Source organism: Capra hircus, chromosome 8, assembly GCF_001704415.2.
Source record: "Capra hircus breed San Clemente chromosome 8, ASM170441v1, whole genome shotgun sequence".
In the NCBI taxonomy this organism is placed as follows: domain Eukaryota; kingdom Metazoa; phylum Chordata; class Mammalia; order Artiodactyla; family Bovidae; genus Capra; species Capra hircus.
The window spans coordinates 94,769,639-94,779,378 of record NC_030815.1 but is presented as its reverse complement, the minus strand read 5'-3'; the positions used below and the strand labels follow the sequence as shown (position 1 = coordinate 94,779,378).

Below are 9,740 nucleotides of genomic sequence, written 5' to 3'. Positions count from 1 at the left end.
AAAAAAAAAAGGTGTCAAGCAAATGGGGCAAAATGTAAAGATCTGGCTGTGTTTGCTCCATTATTCTCAGAAAGCATAAAGGCAAAATAGCACAAGGGGTTGAGTACACAAGTTCTGGAACCAAATAGGTTTAGATTAATTTGTGCCTGCTTAAGTTACTGACTGTAGAAGTTGTACAAATGACTTAGCCTCCTTGCAACTCAGTTTTTCTTATCAATAAAATGGAGATTATAATAATATTTATATTTACTTTATAGTATTGTTGTGAGCATGACATTAACTAGTTTGCGGAAAACATTGAAACAATGTTTGGCACATAATGAGCAGGCAGTAAATGTTAATTAGCAGTAGTAGGAAGTTTTACCAGTTTCATAAACTTCTCTTAAGAAACTGCAAACACACACACACACACACACACACACACACACACACACAGACCCAAATTCCTAAGCTACAGAATCACGGTCATTTATTTGAAACTCTTGGGGCAGACATTTCATATTTCAGAACTTGTTGTTATTTATTATGTCACATCACTATTGGGGTCTGCGACAACATGTCCTAATCAAACACATTATTATTTCTGCAATAAAAATTATGAATATTCATTAAGTAAGATACATAAAGACTGAAAAGCTTCATGTTGGTTCAGGTCAGGTTTTACCACCAAAGGATTTTGCTGCCAGCTTTCCAAAAACTTTGAGTTCTCAGAGTGTTTTGGAATCTAGACCTGCATTTAAAAGGATCATGGACCTTTACTGTACTTCATCCACCTTATGAGCACCAGTTTGTTCTTAAAAACAATGAGACAGCAAGACATATTTAAATGATGAGGTAAGGCCTATGTTAAGTAATAATACCATACGTGTTAGAGTGTTTGACAATTGGCCAAATAATATAGGCAATTGGCCAAATAATATATAATTCCTGTTACATTTATAGAAAGAGGCTTCCACATATTTTTTTACATATATAGGATAAAGGAGACAAAGTCAGGTCAGCTGCTTGCCTCTGAAAACCCAATATTTGAGAGGCAAGATTGTTTGAAAGAAAAGTTTACTTTATTTTGGAGGCCAGCAACCAGGGGAGAGGGTGAACTCATGTCCAAAAGGTGACTCCCCACTGACAATCAGTGGGCCAGAGCTTTTAAAGGGGAGTTTCAGGGGCGCAGAGGTGGAGGGAGCAGGCTGCGTGCAGAATAGCACAGTCAGTTCTGACAATCACCTTGAAATCAGTCATGCAGTGGTCTGATCAGCATCATCTTGATTATTTTAAGTACAGCTAATCCTTAGTTCCAAGGTCAGTTTGTTCTCATTTCTTTGAGATCAGTCCTCAGAGCTGTGCAAGATGGAGCAACTTATATCATGGCTACAGTCTGGTCATCACGCATTAGGTTGGCCAAAATGTTCACTTGGATTTTCCCATAACACCTTGTGAGGAAACCCAAACAAACTTTTTGGCCTGCTTAATTTCCTCCTGGTGGCAGTTTTGGTATCTACAAAGCAGCTCAAAGGATATGGGTTAGAATATCATCTATAGCCATTGAGAAGGAATAAAAGGTCCTTGACTTTGCTTAGTGACTAAACTGTTATTATTTTGTCCCATTTGATTTCTTTCCCTTTGTTTCTGCATTTTATCATTTCTCGGATTAAATTTATTCTTTGACTAAAGTTTTTCTATAGACAAAAGGCAAGTGGAGGACATGGGGGTTGTGGGGAGGGGGAGGACCATAGTGTCCTGGTCAGTCTCACTGCTGAACTTGTCACCTCTGGAGAGGGAAGTAGAGGAGGTGAGGGGGGCTACCACATTTCCCTCTGCACACATCTGAATTTTTTGGAGTCTTTTGTGAAAAGGTACTAACTTACATTTGAGTAGTAAAAATGGGGGGAAAAACTGGAAAAGTAAACTGAAGCAGTATTGTGGACAACTTGAGAAGTTTCTATTTAAATAAATGAATGTAAAAAGCAGTGGCTGTTTTTGAGCAGATTAGTAACAGCAGGCTCAGCAGAGAAGTAAGTTTTAACTATAAGGTTAGGATTTAAGTATGGAAAAGAGAAATACCCAGGATCAGTCTGTGAAACTTTTCCACTTGGGTTCCAACACCAGGCTCAGAATAATAATACTCTGGATTACTGCCCCCAATGTTTGTAGTTCATAAAGAACCCAAGAGATGATCTGTGATAACAACAGGAATGAGTCTAAAAAGCTTCTTAGCCTCTACCAGAGACCTATAATGCTTCCGTGTCACAGAAAGCGAGGGAAGAGAGAATTTCATTAAATAGTTGGCCAGCAAGGTCATGTGGTGCTTCCACTTTTGCTTCTATTCAACAAATTCTCCAAACAGCAGCCAGAGCAATCTGCAAATTCACAAACTTTGCCCTGGTGCAGCTTCAGTGGTTTTCCTAGGATCTTTCAAAGTAGAGCTGGTGAGGAAGAGTCCTAGGTTCCTTTCTGGTTATAAGCCTACAGCTCCCTGGGGTCATATTTCCCTTCCATCCCCTTGCTTGGAGGAGTCAGCTTGAGATATTCTGATAAAGAAGAGTACCAGGAATGAAAGACAGAAAGAAGGAAGACTAACAGTATTTAAGCCCTGAAATCCAGTCTTACTTCGAAGCCTGGTATGCCATAGCTCTTTCTGAATTTGGTTATGTTTTTGCCCATGCTAGTTTGAATTGGATTTCTATCTCTTGAATCACCAAAGATTCTGAGTAATACCCTCCCCTTCAGTGTTGGGTTTCCTAGAGCATCTAATTGGGGCTCAATGTTTTTTTACTTTTTTTTTTGCTTGTTCAGTAAGTTTGTTTTGTCTTTATCTGAAAAATCTTGATAGAAGATTGTGGTCTGGTTTATTAACTCTTGGTAGCCCATTTGAGCACTAAGGAAGCTTGCCTTCTTCTGAGCTACTTGATCTTTCTTCTGGGGAAGTGACATTTTGGGCTGATTCCACCTCTTCTTTTTAACTTCTTTCTTAGGCTTCTTCTCATACACTGGATTCTCTCATATTGCAGCATGAGCTTTTTTATACATCTCCTCCATCATGTATGGAGTTATGTTGTTCTTTATGAATGGAGAGAATTGTTTCTTGTAAGCATCCTCATCTTCTTCAATCAGATAACACATGTAATCTGCAGCATTCTGCCCCGTTATGTGCTTTCGGTGTACCTCAGCACTGAATTCTTTGTTTTCTGAATCATAACTAGGGAACCATTTGCTACTGTGAGGGATAGACAAACCTTCATTGACAGCTCCCTTCAGGGCCCCAGAAACTTTATTCCCAATAGAAGTCCTGGCAAGTCCTGCATCGAAGTAACAGGTGAAGGCACCAGGTTGACTATCAACGCTTTCCACATTGTATTCCTCTCCAGTCACCTCGACTTGGCCTCCGTAAATTTTGTTCATACCAAACCTGTTCAGAAGCCTGCAGGCCAGCAGCAGGCCAGTACAGTGTGCCACAGCATAATTTGTCAGGCCAACTTTCACATCATACTTTGGGAGTTCGTGAGCATAAGCTGCACAGACAATCACGTCTCCTTCTATACGAGCATAAGCAGTCTGACAATTGATATCTCTGTTCATTACATGAACTATCGTTCTGTATTTTGGTGTGCTGTACTTATTTTTATCTTGGATTACCAGTTATTTCCAAGCATAGTAGTCAGTTTTGCCCTCTTGCTGTCTTCTGAACTTCACTTGGTATCTCTTGAAGTAAGCCTTGTTCCTGACAACTTTAACAAACCCCATCCTGCAGAACAGAGCTCGGACACTGCGGCTTACCACAGAGTTGCAAGACCAGTATGGCTCTGGCTGGGAGCGCGGTGGGGTGGAGTGGGGTGGGAAGCTCAATTTGAATTGTTCTTCTGGTTAGGTTTATGAGGATTTATGGGATAAAAAGTCTTTATGTCTGCCTTATACAAACACAGAATTCTGCACAGTTGAAGGGGGAAGTAGTTAGAGGTGACTCAAAGAGTCATGACATTTATATCCTAAAATATATCTCATCACTGTGGTAGTCATTAGGGCTGCTTACCATCATTCCAGTTCCTCTTTGAGTCATCACCCCCCTTGACACTGGATGTACCAATAAGATTTGTGACAAATGCAATGCAAATGGGAGTGACATGGGACAGTTCTAGACGGAATCTTCAAGAGGTTGCATGAAATTTACATGTTCCTTTCTCACTACTCTGGAGATGATGGAAGCACATGTTGGGATGAAACTTCTATCATCTGAGTGAGTGATTATGGTGGGCTGAGACCTCCTGCCAGCCCACTTGTGATCACGTGGATGAGAAATAAATGTTTGTTAAGTCACTGAAATTTGGGGGTTGTTATTGCCATAAAACCTATCCTATCCTGACTGATACAATCATTCAAAAAGTTGAGTAATATAATTCTGGAAGACTTTGACTTTGGACTTGAGAATATATAATGAACATAATTATGGGGAGAGTGGAAGTAAAGATCTCAACTGATACCTAGAAGACGTCACAGCTACCTGAGATTTTGTAGACCTTGTGTTACATTTTTGATAGAGTCTGCTAATGATTCCTCTCAAATCTATTTTAAAGCTCTTGATAAAGGTTTTATTTTGCTGTTTTTCCAAAATCTGTTATTATTGGTGACCTCCGATCCTTATTAAACATTTTTCATTAACTCTTCAAGTACAATTCAATCTAGGTACACTCAAAACAGAAATAGAAACAGAAACCTCCTAGCCCTCAAAATTCCATTTTTATTCATGTGGTTTGCTGTATTTTTGTTCAGTTTTTGTGCTAGTCTCATTTTTAGGAAAATTCTTATTTGGGTCTCCAGGACAGAATTTTTCAGAGCAAATGGGCTTTAGGAATATCTACATTATTTGTTGGAGGTAATGTATACAAAGGATATTTCCAATGGATTTGAGGTGACTTATCCTTATGAGATTAAGGGGAAGATTTGCAATCATAACTTACAGTGCATTTATAGCTCTTACATCTTATGTATGTAAAATCACTGTATAAGGTCACATATGATAATTAGATTTCTCTATTTTTTGCAGCTGTACTATTTCAAATTGAGATTCTTCTTTTTCCCCAAATTTCATATATAGATTTTGGTATTTATCTCATTTATCATTGCTTGCTATAGGAGAAGATATGAATACTTAAGTAATATCTTGATGCCAAGATATTGGGAGCACCTAGATCCACCTGGATACTTTTCAATACTTGGGAGCAGATGTTAACAATTGTCACAAGATACTGAGATCCCACAAGAAGGTGAAATAATCAGATGAGATCCTTGAAAAGTAGTGTCTCCAGCGTGAAGTTGAAGTTCAAATTTGTAGATGATTCAATGTGTGCAGTGTGCATGTATATGTACATCTTTAATTTAGAGATGGGTTTAATCAGTCACAATGTCAACCACATGATACTAAGGGCTATCACAAAGTTGACAAAATTCTTATGACTCTCTGAATCAAATTGCTTTTGGTCTCTTTAATCATCCAGGGAACCCAGGGAGGCCACAGCTAGGAAGAGGAAAGGAAATTGCAGAGCCGTAGCCCACTGATCATTATGCAGAATGATTTTGTGCAGAAATCTGGCAAGAATAATATTATTGACCTTCCATTGGTCTGTCATTCTAAGTTTCATGAGTTTAATACAGATACTACATTATTGCTGATTCTACAAAATCTGCATGCTAATATCCCTAAAGAATTCAGAATTGATAGAAATAGCCTTACATCCTAATGAGTCTCAAACTGTAGATAAATATGGATGCCTGCCCTCCCAAAAGAGGAGGGTAAGTGTTCTCCTGGGTGCTGATGATATGGCTTTAATGTCACGGCCATAAAAATGCCTCAGTAATTGGTTCTGAATAATTAACCATTGTCAGTACTTTTCATGTAAAGTATTCAAAGTTAATGTTACTCTCATTAGTAGATATTTCCCCACATTTATTTAAATAAATAACAAAACTAAAACAATAATTACAATAAAACTGGACCCATGTTTATATAAAAAGTTCAGTCATTTAATTTTCTTGGGGCTAGTTCATTCAGTCAAATCTACTGGGAAGTCACATGATTCAGGGATATATTATTGAGAGTTTTTAATAAGCCTTGGGGTGACTGTTAACATCTGCTTTGGATATTTTCTATTTCAAAACAATCTCAACCATGCTTTGCGGGACATAATTTTGTGTGGCAGGATCCAGGCCACTTCCTGAAAAAAAAAATTTGCTAGTAGATTCATTTCTGTGGGAAAGGGGTAACTTTTGAATCAGATGGAAATCCTGCCTAGATACCTCATTTTTCAAATAAGGCAAGGACGTTACTACCTGTGCAAGCATGTTCTCACATGGTGGTATGCTGGAGATGGCTCTCTCTGGTTTGGGAGACTGTACACATCTTTTCCCACATGCACGGTCAGTGGTGTCAAGTCGGCAGCTTGAAATTGGTCAGAGCAAGAGTATTAACACCAGAGCAAGAGTATTAAGTGATTTTGCCCCTTGGGGACACTTGGCAATCTCTAGAGACATTGTTGTCACAACTTGGGGATTGCTACTGACATCTAGTGGGTAGAAGCCAGGGATGCTGTTCAATATCCTAAAAGGCTGAAGACAGCCACCCTCCCCACACCCCCTCTTGCAGCCAACAAAGTATTTGTGTGTTCAGTAGGTTAGTCATGTCCGACTCTTTGTGCTCCCATGGACTGTAGCCCACCAGGCTCCTCTGTTTATGGAGTTTTCCAGGCAAGAATACTGGTGCCTGTGCTAAGTCACTTCAGTGGTGTTTGATTCTTTGTGACCCTATGGTCTGTAGCCTGTCAGGCTCCGCTGTCCATGGGATTTTCCAGGCAAGAATACTGGAGTGGGTTGCTATTCCCTCCTCCAGGGGATCTTCCCAACCCAGGCATCGAACCGAGTCTCCTGTGTTTCCTGCATTGGCAGACGGATTCTTTACCATCTGTCACCTGGTAATTATTGCGTCACCTGGGAATTATCTAGCACAAAATGTCAACAGTGGTGAAGCTGAGGAACTGTGATTTATACCATGGAAACTGGAAAACTTTACAAATGTGGGTTTTTTTGGGGGGGTGCCAGTTTATCAGCCGCCAACCCCTCAAATTAATTATTATGTCCTCATTACTGTATAGTTTCTAATTCCTATCAGAAGTTGGCTAGGAGAGGTGATATCCTTGGGAAGACTGAAAGCTGTGTTCTCCCCAGGGTAATCATATAGAGCACAGGTTGGCAAATTTTTTTTTTTTTCTGTAAATGGCAGATATTTTAGGCTTTGCAGACCATATGGTCTCTGTTGCAAATACTTACCTATGTCATTATAGTGTAAAAGCATTTATAGACATATGGAAATTGAATGAGGATGGCTGTGCTCTAATAAAACTATTTACAAGGCTGGTCACAAAGTTTTCTGACCTCTGACTTAGATTATTAGTTTAGCCCCACTTTAGAACTGCCTTCACTGAGGCTTTGGTACTACACCTTCAGCTTTTACTACTAATAATTTGTAAGACATAACAAAATTCTGTTTGCAGCAACATTTGGCACCAAAGGTAAAAAAAGACATTGAGAACACTTTCCATTGGGTCATTATGTACTTGATTCTTAAGGTCCCATAGGATAAATTTCTTAAAATGCTTGGCTTCCCATTGAGGAACTTATTATGCTTAACTTTTTACCTGATTTACTTTGTATACTAGAATGCTCAAAAGCATCTCAGTCTTTATGGGGGAAATCTAGATCAGTGCTCCAAAAATTTCATGTACATGCAAGTCATCTGGCAATCCTGCTGGAAGATTCTGATATAGCAGGTCTGGGATAGGGCCTGAGATTCTGCATTTCTGAAAAGTTTCTAGGAGATATTGACACTGTTGGTCTTGGGACCACAATGTGAGCAGTAAGGTCCTGGAATATCATAGTATTTTGGTAACAAATTCTTCCCAGAAGATTCTTACCATGGAATTTATCTCAACTACATTTCTCCTTTTGCATTTGGCCTGCTTTAATTTATAATTTGAAATTTTATTTTTGGAAGTGGTGAGATGGGGCATAGAAATAAATCTGATATGAATAACTTTGGATGCACATTTTTGTTTTTACAAGTTTAGTCTGATACTACTCAGTTGTACAATGAATCCATACATCACAAACAACAAGGTTAATTTTATGTTATTTGTTCAGGACAGGGATTTTTTTTTTTTAAGTTTTCAAATTTGGGATCTTCATTTTTGCAGCTGGGCAACATATTCCTGGCTACTTCACCATAAACATGTGAAAGCTTAGAAAAGTCCCTCTCCAGCTTTTGCTGATTCTCTGGGCCAAGAAGGTTCTTAAATGCTGATTGCTTCGCCCACGAAAAGCTCTACACAGGATCAAGTTCCTTATTAAATTCTACTGCTATAACATCGATGGTCTTCCGCAAAAGGACCTAGGTGGCCAACCAAATGGCAGGAGAACCTGAAGACCTCTGAAGAATCGTTGAGATTCTGTGACCCGTTCAGAAACTCTATGGTCCCGAGCGCCAGCCAGAGCGGCTACACTTCTACTGGCTCCGCCCCCAGCTCCCCGGCTACCAGCCTCGCAGTGCGATACCGGGCGCCTCTTCACTGGACGAAGCTCAGCTGACGAAAAGCTTCTCAGAGAAAGCGTGCACAGTCGTGTACTGAATGCCCCTTTAAAGCATACGTTCCTTCAGTTCATATTCGGGTGTAAATAGGGGTTTTCGTGTCAGCGTCTTGTATGAGCAGGAAGATTTGTGAGTATAAGTTACGCCATTTCATGAGGAGATGCTGCCAAGTCGCTTCAGTCGTGTCCGACTCTGTGCGACCCCAGAGACGGCAGCCCACCAGGCTCTGCCGTCCCTGGGATCTCCAGGCAAGAACACTGGAGTGGGTTGCCATTTCCTTCTCCAGTTCATGAAAATGAAAAGTGAAAGTGAAGTCGCTCAGTCGTGTCCGACTCTTAGCAACCCCGTGGACTGCAGCCTACCAGGCTCCTCCGTCCATGGGATTCTCCAGGCAAGAGTGCTGGAGTGGGGTGCCATTGCCTTCTCCCATGAGATGATAGTCGACTAATATTTCCACTTCTCCTTCTTGATGGTGGAACCTCAGGATGAAAATGGCCAATTTCAGCGTGTCTTTTTCAGTTTTCTGCTGTTTCCCCTCGAAGCCCTTGGCAACTGGCAGGAGGTAGCAGAGGGACCAGTGGACCCTGTTGGGTGACAGAGGTTGGGCCTTTGGGCTCCGCATGATGTCTGTCAGCCCCAGACTGAACAGCTTCCTTGGCTGTTGAGGTATTTGCTATGTCTCCTGAAGTTCTGGGCGAAGCAGAGAGGACAACGGTGCACCAAAAGCTTGTGGACACCATGCTCTGGCCTCCAGGAGGTGGAGGGCTGCTCTCTGTTCTCAGAGACTGGCTAAGCAAGTATGTTAAATTTCCTTTGTCACTAGGTGGCAGAATATAATTAAGATGTCTTTTTTTTTTTTTCCTTTCTCATAGCGTTGAAAGGTGTTTCTAGTTCCTTCTTAATGACCTCTTTCATTACTTTGCAGTATTTGCTAATGCCAGTTAGGGCTGAAGGAATGAAATAAAATTTCTTCTGCAAACATGTCCTGTACTCAATGGCACCCCACTCCAGTACTCTTGCCTGGAAAATCCCATGGATGCAGGAGCCTGGTAGGCTGCAATCCATGGACACGACTGAGCAACTTCACTTTCACTTTTCACTCTCATGCATT

At 40.5% G+C, this 9,740-nt stretch overlaps 1 pseudogene; it reads right to left on the bottom strand.

The window, feature by feature from the left end:
* On the bottom strand, nt 1,408-3,753 carry LOC102171070 (annotated as a pseudogene).